At 45.4% G+C, this 13388-nt stretch overlaps 1 protein-coding gene across 2 annotated transcripts in view; it reads right to left on the reverse strand.

The window, feature by feature from the left end:
* Positions 1 to 13388, reverse strand: part of ELOVL2 (ELOVL fatty acid elongase 2) — a 345230-nt gene that overhangs the window by 231918 nt on the left and 99924 nt on the right. For both annotated transcript variants that reach the window (XM_077269885.1, XM_077269886.1), the window contains one exon: positions 11986 to 12151. The gene's annotated coding sequence lies outside the window, so the exon portion shown is untranslated. The remainder of the gene's footprint in view (positions 1 to 11985; positions 12152 to 13388) is intronic.

Here is a 13388-nt window from a genome sequence, read left to right on the forward strand (position 1 = left end):
AGCAGGGGCGGTTTTGTCGCAGAAAAGTTCCGATTGCTCAGTGATGAGACCTTGTGCGTTCTTTTCTCGTAAATTTTCGGCCGCCGAGCGAAACTATGATGTTGGTAATCGGGAGCTTTTGGCCATGAAGTGGGCGTTTGAGGAGTGGCGTCATTGGCTTGAGGGTGCCAGACATCAGGTGGTGGTTTTGACTGATCACAAGAATCTGATTTATCTGGAGTCTGCCAGGCGCCTGAATCCTAGACAGGCACGCTGGTCGTTGTTTTTTTCTCGGTTTAATTTTGTGGTCTCATACTTACCGAGTTCTAAAAATGTGAAGGCAGATGCTCTTTCTAGGAGTTTTGAGCCTGACTCTCCTGGGGATTCTGAACCTGCTGGTATCCTTAAGGATGGGGTGGTTTTGTCTGCTGTCTCCCCAGACTTGCGACGTGCTTTGCAAGAATTTCAGGCAGATAGACCTGATCGTTGTCCACCTGGTAGACTGTTTGTTCCTGATGATTGGACCAGTAGAGTCATCTTGGAAGTTCATTCTTCTACTCTGGCAGGTCATCCTGGAATTTTTGGTACTAGAGATTTGGTGGCTAGGTCCTTCTGGTGGCCTTCCCTGTCTCGAGATGTGCGTGTTTTTGTGCAGTCTTGTGATGTTTGTGCTCGGGCCAAGCCTTGTTGTTCTAGGGCTAGTGGGTTATTGTTGCCCTTGCCTATTCCGAAGAGGCCTTGGACGCACATCTCTATGGACTTTATTTCTGATCTCCCTGTTTCTCAGAAGATGTCTGTCATCTGGGTGGTGTGTGACCGTTTTTCTAAAATGGTCCATTTGGTGCCATTGCCTAAGTTGCCTTCCTCATCTGAATTGGTCCCTCTGTTTTTTCAAAATGTGGTTCGCCTGCATGGGATTCCGGAAAACATCGTTTCTGACAGGGGAACCCAGTTCGTGTCTAGATTTTGGCGGACATTCTGTTCCAGGTTGGGAATTGATTTGTCTTTTTCGTCTGCATTCCATCCTCAGACTAATGGCCAGACGGAGCGAGCTAATCAAACTTTGGAGACTTATTTGAGGTGTTTTGTGTCTGCGGATCAGGATGACTGGGTTGCCTTTTTGCCGTTGGCAGAGTTTGCTCTTAATAATCGGGCTAGTTCTGCCACTTTGGGTTCCCCTTTCTTTTGCAATTCAGGGTTTCACCCTCGTTTTTCATCTGGTCAGGTGGAATCTTCGGATTGTCCGGGAGTTGATGCTGTGGTGGATCGGTTGCATCGGATTTGGGGACAAGTGGTGGACAATTTGAAGTTGTCCCAGGAGAGGACTCAGCAGTTTGCTAACCGCCGACGTCGTGTTGGTCCTCGCCTTCGTGTTGGGGACTTGGTGTGGTTGGCTTCCCGTTTTGTCCCTATGAGGGTTTCTTCTCCTAAGTTTAAGCCCCGGTTCATCGGTCCTTATAGGATTTTGGAGATTCTTAACCCTGTGTCCTTTCGTTTGGACCTCCCGGCATCTTTCGCTATCCATAATGTATTCCATCGGTCGTTGTTGCGGAGGTATGAGGTACCGGTGGTTCCTTCTACTGAACCTCCTGCTCCTGTGCTGGTAGGGGGTGAATTGGAGTACGTTGTGGAGAAGATCCTGGACTCCCGTATTTCCAGACGGAGACTTCAGTATCTGGTTAAATGGAAGGGCTAAGGTCAAGAAGATAATTCTTGGGTAACTGCCTCTGATGTTCATGCCTCGGATTTGGTTCGTGCCTTTCATAGGGCTCATCCAGATCGTCCTGGTGGTTCTCGTGAGGGTTCGGTGCCCCCTCCTTAAGGGGGGGGTACTGTTGTGAATCCGCTTTTGGGCTCCCCTGGTGGTTGCTGGTGGTACTGGTGACTTGTGTGTCTTTGCTGTCTCAGTTCACCTGCTCCCATCAGTGTTTCGGAGTTTCCTATTTAGCCTTGCTCTCCAGTCATTTCCTTGCCGGTCATCATTGTAACCAGAGCCTTCGGTTGCATGTTCCTGCTACTAGTCTGCTGATCAGCTAAGTGGACTTTGTCCTTTTGTTTTGTATCTTTTGTCCAGTTTGCAGTTTTGTTATTCTCTGTAGCTGGAAGCTCTTGTGGGCTGAAATTGCCACTCCTGTGTCATGAGTTGACACAGGAGTCTTAAAGTAATTTCAGGATGGTTTTTTGATAGGGTTTTCAGTTGACCGTGAAGTCCTCTTTTGTATCCTTCTGCTATCTAGTAAGTGGACCTCTCTTTGCTAAATCTACCTTCATACTGTGTATGTCTTTTCCTCTAAACTCACCGTCATTACATGTGGGGGGCTGCTATCATCTTTTGGGGTATTTCCCTAGAGGTAAGCCAGGTCTGTTCCTTCCTCTACCAGGGGTAGTTAGTCCTCCGGCTGGCGCGTGGCATTTAGGGTTAATCAGGTATGCTCCCTGGCTACTATTAGTTGTGTGGTAGATTTAGCTCACGGTCAGCTCGAGATTCCATCACCCAGAGCTCGTCCGTTATCTTTGTGTTTTGATGTTTCCCTGCCATTGGGAATCATGACAGGCAGCACCCCATAGGCAGACTCTGTAGTATAAGGCAGCCCCCCATAGGCAAACCCTGTAGTATAAGGCAGCACCGCATAGGCAAACTCTCTAGTATAAGGCAGTCCCCCATAGGCAGACCCTGTAGTATAAGACAGCACCCCATAGGCAGACTCTGAAGTATAAGGAAGCCCCCCATAGGCACACTCTATAGTATAAGAAAGTCCTCCATAGGCAGACCCTGTAGCATAAGGCAGCACCCCATAGGTAGACCCTGTAGTATAAGGCAGCCTCCCTGTTGTGAATTCTGCTTTTGGGTTCCCTCCGGTGGTGGTAGGTGGTAATGCAGTTGTCCCTGAGTTGCAGTCCTGGTCAGGTGTTTCTGCTGATTGCAGTTCTGACTGGGGTATTTAGGTGTGCAGGATTCATTAGTCCTTGCCAGTTGTCAATTGTTGTTGGGAGGTGTTGGACCTCTGCCTGGTTCCTCCTGCCTTTCTGCCAAATCAGCAAAGATAAGTGTCTGGTTTTTTTTTTCTGTGGCACACATGCTGTGTGCTTCATGATTCAGTGCTATTCTTTTGTGTTTTCTTGTCCAGCTTAGATTGTGTCAGTATTTTCTCAGTCTTGTTGGATTCTCTGGAGTGGCAGATATACATTCCATGTCTTTAGTTAGATTGTGGAACTTTTTGTATTATCTGCTGTGGATATTTTTGGAAGGGTTTTAATACTGACCGCTTAGTATTCTGTCCTATCTTTCCCTATTTAGCTAGAGTGGCCTCTTTTGCTGAATCCTGTTTTCTGCCTGCGTGTGTCTTTCCTCTCCTACTCACAGTCAATATTCGTGGGGGGCTGCCTATCCTTTGGGGTTCTGCTCTGAGGCAAGGTAGTATTCCTATTTCCATCTATAGGGGTATTTAGTCCTCCGGCTGTGTCGAGGTGTCTAGGGTTTGTTAGGCACACCCCACGGCTACTTCTAGTTGCGGTGTTAGTTCAGGATCTGCGGTCAGTATAGTTTCCACCTACTCCAGAGAAAATTTCATGCGGCTCCAAGGTCACGGGATCATAACAGTACAACTGGCCCATAATGAGCTAAATGCATCTCAGAAGAAGGGAAGAAAGGTGTTGAGCCATTTTTTTTTTCTGCAGTCTGTTTTGTCTTTTTTTCCCTCTTTATCTATGGGTGGCTGAGGAGTCTTGTGCTAGCATGGATGTTCAGGAATTAGCTTCTCGTGTAAACCACCTTGCTGCTAGGGTACAGGGTATTTCTGATTATATTGTTCAGACTCCTGTTTTAGAACCGAAGATTCCTACTCCTGATTTGTTTTTTGGTGATAGGTCCAAATTTTTGAGTTTTAAAAACAATTGTAAGCTGTTTTTTGCTTTGAGACCTCGATCCTCCGTTGATTCCATTCAGCAGGTTAAAATCGTCATCTCCCTGCTGCGTGGTGATCCACAGGATTGGACATTTTCCCTGGAATCTGGGAATCCTGCTTTGCTTAATGTAGACTCCTTTTTTCAGGCTTTAGGATTATTATATGATGAACCGAATTCTGTGGATCAAGCGGAGAAGACCTTGTTGGCCCTGTCTCAGGGTCAAGAGGCGGCAGAATTGTATTGTCAGAAATTCAGAAAATGGTCTGGAATGATGATGCTTTGGCGGCAATTTTCAGAAAGGGTCTTTCTGAATCCGTTAAAGATGTTATGGTGGGGTTTCCCATGCCTTCCTGTCTGAGTGATTCTATGTCTCTGGCCATTCAGATTGATCGGAGCTTGCGGGAGCGTAGAACTGTGCGCGCTGTGGCGTCGTCCTCAGAGCCAATTCCTGAGCCAATGCAGTGTGATAGGATTCTGTCTAGGACAGAACGACAAGAACTCAGACGTCAGAATGGGTTGTGTTATTATTGTGGCGACGCTTCTCATGTCATTTCAGTCTGCCCTAAGCGGACAAAAAGGATCGCTAGTTCATTTACCATCATGTTATGACCTGGCGGTTAGGAGCACCTGGAATGACCTGATGGTTAAACTAGAAAACAGGACAAGCTCTGGAGAGTGGGATCTCTGCTGACCGCAAACTCTAATCCTATCGCACACACTAGAAATAGCAGTGGAGCGTACCTAACTCTCCCTAGACGCCTCTTCACAGCCTAAGAGCTAACTACCCCTAAAGATAGAAAATAAAGCCTTACCTTGCCTCAGAGAAATTCCCCAAAGGAAAAGGCAGCCCCCCACAAATATTGACGGTGAGTTAAAAGGAAAGTCACAAACACAGGAATGAAACAGGTTTTCAGCAAAGGAGGCCAGACTTACTAAATAGACTGAGGATAGGAAAGGAATCTATGCGGTCAGCACAAAAAACTAAAAAAAGCCACGCAGAGTGTGCAAAAAGACCCCCGCACCGCCTCACGGTGCGGAGGTGCCACTCTGCACCCCAGAGCTTCCAGCTAGCAAGGCAGTATCATGTTAGCAAGCTGGACTAGAACTTAGCAAGTACTAATAAATATATTCAGTACACAATGAACAACAAATAAACTAGCAGGGACTTAGCTTCTGCTGGAGTAGACAGGTCATCAGAAAGATCCGAGAGAGATCTGAACCAGTACCGATACATTGACAGCTGGCATGAAGTAACGATCTGAGTGGAGTTAAATAGAAAAGCCAGCCTAGCCGCAAACGAGGGCAGCTGAGGAAACAACCTCAGAACCAGCAGTTCCACTCACAGCCACCAGAGGGAGTCCACGGACAGAACTCGCCGAAGTACCATTCATGACCACAGGAGGGAGTTCGAGAACGGAATTCACAACACCATCAGTGCTGTACAACCTAAATTTCTGTTATCGGTGTCCTTGATCTGCTCATTGTCATCATTTTCTGTCATGGCATTTGTGGATTCAGGCGCCGCCTTGAACTTAATGGATTTTGAGTTTGCCAGGCGTTGTGGTTTTCCCTTGCAGCCTTTGCAGAACCCTATTCCTTTAAGGGGGATTGATGCTACACCTTTGGCTAAAAATAAGCCTCAGTTTTGGACACAGGTGACCATGCACATGGCGCCAGCCCATCAGGAAGATTGTCGATTTCTGGTGTTGCATAATTTGCATGATGTTATCGTGCTGAGTTTTCCGTGGTTGCAGGTACATAATCCTGTGTTGGATTGGAAGTCTATGTCTGTGACTAGTTGGGGTTGTCAGGGGGTTCATAATGATGTTCCTTTGATGTCAATCTCCTCTTCTTCCTCTTCTGAAATTCCAGAGTTTTTGTCTGATTTTCAGGATGTATTCGATGAGCCCAAGTCCACTTCCCTTCCACCGCACAGGGACTGTGATTGTGCGATTGACTTGATTCCAGGCAGTAAGTTTCCTAAGGGCCGACTTTTCAACCTGTCTGTGCCTGAACATACCGCCATGCGGAGTTATGTTAAGGAGTCTTTGGAGAAAGGGCATATTCGGCCATCTTCTTCACCGTTGGGAGCGGGATTTTTTTTTGTTGCTAAGAAGGATGGTTCCTTGAGACCCTGTATTGATTATCGCCTCTTGAATAAGATCACGGTCAAGTTTCAATACCCTTTACCTTTGCTTTCTGATTTGTTTGCTAGGATTAAGGGGGCTAGTTGGTTTACTAAGATTGACCTTCGGGGGGCATATAATCTTGTTCGTATTAAACAGGGTGATGAATGTAAAACTGCGTTTAATACGCCCGAAGGCCATTTTGAATACCTTGTGATGCCATTCGGGCTCACTAATGCTCCATCGGTTTTTCAATCCTTCATGCATGATATCTTCCGGACTTATATTGATAAATTCTTGATTGTATATTTGGACGATATTTTGATTTTTTCCGATGATTGTGAGTCTCATGTGCAACAGGTCAGGATGGTATTTCAGATCCTTCGTGACAATGCTTTGTTTGTGAAGGGGTCTAAGTGCCTCTTTGAGGTGCAGAAGGTTTCTTTTTTGGGCTTCATTTTTTCTCCCTCATCTATGGAGATGGATCCGGTTAAGGTTCAGGCCATTTATGATTGGATTCAACCCACATCCATGAAGAGCCTTCAGAAATTTTTGGGTTTTGCAAATTTTTATCGCCGTTTCATTGCTAATTTCTCCAGCGTGGTTAAACCCTTGACCGACTTGACGAAGAAAGGCGCTGATGTGGCGAATTGGTCCTCTGCGGCTGTCTCTGCCTTTCAGGAGCTTAAACGCCAATTTACTTGTGCTCCGGTGTTGCGCCAACCGGATGTTTCCCTTCCGTTTCAGGTTGAGATTGACGCCTCTGAGATTGGGGCAGGGGCCGTTTTGTCTCAGAGGGATTCTGTGGGTTCCTTGATGAAACCGTGTGCCTTCTTCTCCCGCAAGTTTTCGCCTGCTGAACGCAATTATGATGTCGGCAATCGGGAGTTGTTGGCTATGAAGTGGGCGTTTGAGGAGTGGCGACATTGGCTTGAGGGAGCTAAGCATCGTATTGTGGTCCTGACTGATCATAAGAATCTGATTTACCTTGAGTCTGCCAAACGGCTGAGTCCTAGACAGGCTCGATGGTCCTTGTTTTTTTCCCGTTTTGATTTCGTGGTTTCGTATCTGCTAAGAATATTAAGGCTGATGCCCTTTCTAGGAGTTTTTTGCCTGATTCTCCTGAGGTCCTTGAACCGGTCGGCATTCTGAAAGAAGGGGTGGTCCTTTCTGCCATTTCCCCTGATTTACCGCGGGTTCTTCAGGAATTTCAGGCTGACAGACCTGACCGCTGTCCTGTGGAGAAATTATTTGTTCCTGACAGATGGACGAGTAGAGTGATTTCTGAGGTTCACTGTTCCGTGTTGGCTGGTCATCCTGGTATTTTTGGTACCAGAGATTTGGTTGGTAGGTCCTTTTGGTGGCCTTCCTTGTCACGTGATGTGCGTTCTTTTGTGCAGTCCTGTGGGACTTGTGCGCGGGCCAAGCCTTGTTGTTCCCGTGCTAGTGGGTTACTTTTGCCATTGCCGGTCCCTGAGAGGCCCTGGACGCATATTTCTATGGATTTTATTTCTGATCTTCCGGCTTCCCAGAGGATGTCGGTTATCTGGGTTGTTTGTGACCGGTTTTCTAAGATGGTTCATTTGGTGCCTTTGCCTAAATTGCCTTCCTCTTCAGATTTGGTTCCGTTGTTTTTTCAGCATGTGGTTCGTTTGCATGGTATTCCGGAGAATATTGTGTCCGACAGAGGTTCCCAGTTTTGTTTCTAGGTTTTGGCAGGCCTTTTGTGCTAGGCTGGGCATTGATTTGTCTTTTTCTTCTGCATTTTATCCTCAGACAAATGGCCAGACCGAGCGAACTAATCAGACCTTGGAGACCTATTTGAGATGCTTTGTGTCTGCTGATCAGGATGATTGGGTGGCCTTTTTGCCATTGGACGAGTTTGCCCTTAATAATCGGGCTAGTTCAGCTACTTTGGTTTCGCCTTTCTTTTGTAATTTTGGTTTTCATCCTCGTTTTTCTTCTGGGCAGGTTGAGCCTTCTGACTGTCCTGGTGTGGATTCTGTGGTTGACAGGTTGCAGCAGATTTGGGCTCATGTGGTGGACAATTTGGTGTTGTCTCAGGAGGAGGCTCAACGTTTTGCTAACCGTCGTCGGTGTGTTGGTTCCCGGCTTCGGGTTGGGGATCTGGTTTGGTTGTCTTCCCGTCATGTTCCTATGAAGGTTTCTTCCCCTAAGTTTAAGCCTCGGTTTATTGGTCCTTATAGGATTTCTGGGATTATTAATCCGGTGTCTTTTCGTTTGGCGCTTCCGGCCTCTTTTGCTATCCATAATGTCTTCCATAGATCTTTATTGCGGAAATATGTGGTGCCCGTTGTTCCCTCTGTTGATCCTCCGGCCCCTGTGTTGGTTGATGGGGAGTTGGAGTATGTGGTTGAGAAGATTTTGGATTCTCGTTTTTCGAGACGGAGGCTTCAGTACCTTGTCAAATGGAAGGGTTATGGCCAGGAGGATAATTCTTGGGTTTTTGCTTCTGATGTCCATGCTGCAGATTTGGTCCGTGCCTTTTATCTGGCTCGTCCTGATCGGCCTGGGGGCGCTGGTGAGGGTTCGGTGACCCCTCCTCAAGGGGGGGGTACTGTTGTGAATTCTGCTTTTGGGTTCCCTCCGGTGGTGGTAGGTGGTAATGCAGTTGTCCCTGAGTTGCAGTCCTGGTCAGGTGTTTCTGCTGATTGCAGTTCTGACTGGGGTATTTAGGTGTGCAGGATTCATTAGTCCTTGCCAGTTGTCAATTGTTGTTGGGAGGTGTTGGACCTCTGCCTGGTTCCTCCTGCCTTTCTGCCAAATCAGCAAAGATAAGTGTCTGTTTTTTTTTCTGTGGCACACATGCTGTGTGCTTCATGATTCAGTGCTATTCTTTTGTGTTTTCTTGTCCAGCTTAGATTGTGTCAGTATTTTCTCAGTCTTGTTGGATTCTCTGGAGTGGCAGATATACATTCCATGTCTTTAGTTAGATTGTGGAACTTTTTGTATTATCTTCTGTGGATATTTTTGGAAGGCTTTTAATACTGCCCACTTAGTATTCTATCCTATCTTTCCCTATTTAGCTAGAGTGGCCTCTTTTGCTGAATCCTGTTTTCTGCCTGCGTGTGTCTTTCCTCTCCTACTCACAGTCAATATTCGTGGGGGGCTGCCTATCCTTTGGGGTTCTGCTCTGAGGCAAGGTAGTATTCCTATTTCCATCTATAGGGGTATTTAGTCCTCCGGTTGTGTCGAGGTGTCTAGGGTTTGTTAGGCACACCCCACGGCTACTTCTAGTTGCGGTGTTAGTTCAGGATCTGCGGTCAGTATAGTTTCCACCTACTCCAGAGAAAGTTTCATGCGGCTCCAAGGTCACCGGATCATAACACCTCCCATAGGCAGACTCCGTAGTATAAGGCATCCCCCCATAGACAGACTCTGTAGTATAAGGAAGCCCCCCATAGGCAGACTCTGTAGTATAAGGAAGCCCCCTCATAGGCAGACTCTGTAGTATAAGGAAGCCCCCATAGGCAGACTCTGTAGCATAAGGAAGCCCACATAGGTAGACTCTGTATATGGTATTATTGGTCATTTTAAAAATTGAAAAATAAAAATATTCCTAAAAAGAGTACTGGGTATTTTAACAAAAGTTTAATACTTTAGAGTAGAGTAGGGTCCAGCCAAAAGAGTCCACCTTGTCATGGGGGCAGATTAAAAAATCTTTTTGCCAAAAGGTGCTGGCTATGTACAGTATGTGATATGGTGATGGGAACTGCTAATGTGTGATTGGTGTGGATGTGGTGCACAAGTGGAGTTTTTCCAAGAGTGCGTGGTGGGACTGTGAAAGGTCCGAGGGGTGGAGGCAGAGCAAGGGAGGAGCCTGGGCAGAGTCTCAATGGGGCACAAAAACGTTGCCAGTATGGGGCCCTGAAATTCCCGGTGGCAGCCCCGATAGGCTTCCATAAACATTATATAGCTGTCAGACTAAGGTCACATTCACACTATCAGTATTCGGTCAGTATTTTACATCAGTATGTGTAAGCCAAAACCAGGATTAGAATAATCAGAGGAAAAGTAGAATAAAACCACGTCACCATTTCTGCATTGTACCCCACTCCTGGTTTTGGCTTTTAAATACTGAGGTAAAAACTCACCAAATACTGAACGTGTGAACATGGCCTAAGGACGACTGCAGATAAGAGTATGAGAAATCATCCCAGTTTCATCCAGAAAAATGATTTTTTTTTCTAACTTACATCCTTATTTTCATCCATGTGTCCATTTTTTAGATCTGTGTGCGATCTGTTTTCATACAACTACATTAAAAAAGTATTTGGTCACTTACAGTTTCCTTACTTTATAATAGAAAATGCATCAGTAAAAGTTGAACCTGAAAAAGAGCACCACACACCGACCAGAAAGTCCAATAGAGTATTTTTATTATATAAAAATTGTAACAATAAAAGATAAAGTAATGGGAAAATATACAGGTAAGTATATACAATATGTATCTGAGAATCCAAAAAAAGGACGACAAAGGATGACGAAGGCAAAGAGACGAAACGCGTGTTGGGGAGGACGCCATTCAGGAGTCAGGGTCTTACCATTTCATACTAAGTGATTATGAATGGTTAATATTGTTTCTGATATAACTTTACTTTGATCCCCTGACTGCCTTTCACTTTCCCTTCACGGCAATTCTAACGGTTCACATATAAGTGATTGAGCACTTATGTTACTGCTTCAAACAAATTTTATAGTGAATCCTTGTGTGCCCTTCACCTTCACGCCACGATATTATCTTTGATTTGGCACTTTTATATATTTTTTTCTGCAGATGGTTGGATGCATTGTGGCATATTAAGTGTTTGTATTTTTAATTTTTGATTTTTTGGTGATTTTCACTTACACGTTGCTTGTTGTGGCAATTCCACAGATTATACTCAATGATAGCAGCACAACCACTAGTTGTTTTATATAGGGTCAGCCGTGATCCATATTGGTTTTACATAGCTCTCCTTTTTCCTCTTATAACTTACATGTGATAGACTCCTGGATATGCGTCCTTTTTTTGGATTCTCAGATACATATTGCTACTTAACTTGCTAAATTGGCATACTTACCTGTATATTTTCCCATTACTTTATCTTTTATTGTTACAATTTTTATATAATAAAATTACTCTATTGGACTTTTTGGTTGGTGTGTGGTGCTCTTTTTCAGGTTTAGTTGATATTGTCCGACTGTCCATGGCTTAGTACATAGGTCCGTCACGGGTAGTAAGCACTTACACGTCACTTTAAATACTTCCGTACTAATAGTATCCTTACTACCACATGGTTTTGTCCTCTGTATACGGTAATTTTTTCTTGATCAGTAAACGTTGGATGCCACTCGGATGTTCTGTGTGGGATGTGCTTTTTCTTATGCATCCATAGATTGAATGTGTGAGTCTCAGCCAAGACTCGGAAGAAAGTAGTGTATGCTGCAATTTTTTCCTCACACAGTTGGACCGACAGCTATTTCTCCCAACCCCCATACACGTTTTCTATGAGAGAGCCACTTCCAGAATCCTCAGGCAGCACCTTATCTTCAGGGACAGCAAAAAGATAGGCAGCCGAAAATCAACATTGTTTTCCTTTATTTTTAAATTTCACCTCTCCCTTATGCAGATATTAGCAATAAAAGTATGTGACCTCTAATGATTTAATTTTCATTATTATAAGCAGGCAGTAATATTTAAAGGAAAAAAGAGCAGCTCTGATCTCCTGGTGTGACTTCCAGCATGATTAAAAAGCACTGGCACCCTTCAAGGTAGGGACAGCGCAGCTGAGTTTAGTTGTGTCACATTACAAAACCTTCTACCAGCTCTCCTTTTGTTGTAGCACAATCAGCTCTGCTGAATGTCTTGGGATGAGAGCTCAGTGTATCAACCTCTGCCCACCCACCTGCAGCTGTTAACCTATTAAATTCTGATGTCAATTTATGACAGTAGCATTTGCAACTCGCATACCGAGGAGGTGCTGTTCTAATTTCCAATCATCACGTCTGTAGGACACCAGTGGATTGCTTTGACAGCGAGGAGTCTGCTGAATACCCCCGTGCCTGTCATGATGGTATTCCTGTGAAAGTCAGCTTATTCAGCACAAGTGATCGCAGGTTCAAGTTTCCTTAGGGGACTGCAAAATAAAGTAAAAAAATAAATAAATAAAAAGTATATAAAAGTTCAAATCAAGTCCCTTTTCCTCCATTAAAATTTAATTTTAAAAAATACACGTGTGGTATTGCTGCGCTTGTAAAATCAATCCATCCAAAACATAAAATCAACTAATCTGATCAAGAACAAGAAAAAAAAAAGACATAAATAAAACCCTTTTCACTTTGACCCCTGAGACTCACAGAGTATAGCTACAATAATGAATAGGTGCAGTGAATCCCGGGATTCTCGGGTGCCGTGACATTGAAACTGATGAGAGAATCCAAATCCAATGTGCAAAGAGAGAAGGCAAGGCACTCACCGTCCCATTAACCGTCCATTATTATGGATTATATGAAAATAGCAGCAGAAGAGCCCCAGGTGGAGCCGCACTGGACCGCTGCTGCTGTTTGGCACAACACTGCTCGTCTACAGGACCCGTCGTCCAGTGCGGCTCCTCCCGGGGCTCTTCTGCTGCTATTTTCATATAATCCATAATAATGGACGTTTAATGGGACGGTGAGTGCCTTGCCTTCTCTCTTTGCACATTGGATAGCTAGAATAATGATTCATAGAAATCATGAAATTCTCCTTTCTCGCTGATCTCTGGGGTAAACGCTGTTGAAGTGTTACTCCTAGAAGCGAAACTTCTCCCCTGTAGGATGTATAGGACTGAGAAGAGCTAAGCAATGGGAGTCTGACGTAGCTACGAGGCGCCCAATAACAGTGCTAGCCTTTTGGTACAGGTCTGAGGTGCTATGAGACATTCGCATACAAGCCAGTGGCGAAACTTGAAACTCATGGGCACCAACGTGAAAGCTCCAACTGGGCCCCAAATATTTTAAACCTTTGTCTTTTTTTATAGACCAAAGGGACTTTTAGGGCCCCCTAGGCTCCAGGGCCCGGGTGTGATTGCAACCCCTGCACCTGTTGTAGTTACACCCCTGATACAAGCCACATGCAAATCAGAGTAGAAGTGCACAGGGGGCGTGTCAGTGCACTTCCACTGCCGTGTCGTGTCGCACAGGGGGCGTGTCAGTGCACTTCTACTGCCGTGTCGTGTCGCACAGGGGGCGTGTCAGTGCACTTCCACTGCCGTGTCGTGTCGCACAGGGGGCGTGTCAGTGCACTTCTACTGCCGTGTCGTGTCGCACAGGGGGCGTGTCAGTGCACTTCCACTGCCGTGTCGTGTCGCACAGGGGGCGTGTCAGTGCACTTCT

The sequence above is a fragment of the Ranitomeya variabilis genome, chromosome 6, assembly GCF_051348905.1.
Source record: "Ranitomeya variabilis isolate aRanVar5 chromosome 6, aRanVar5.hap1, whole genome shotgun sequence".
Lineage (NCBI taxonomy): Eukaryota > Metazoa > Chordata > Amphibia > Anura > Dendrobatidae > Ranitomeya > Ranitomeya variabilis.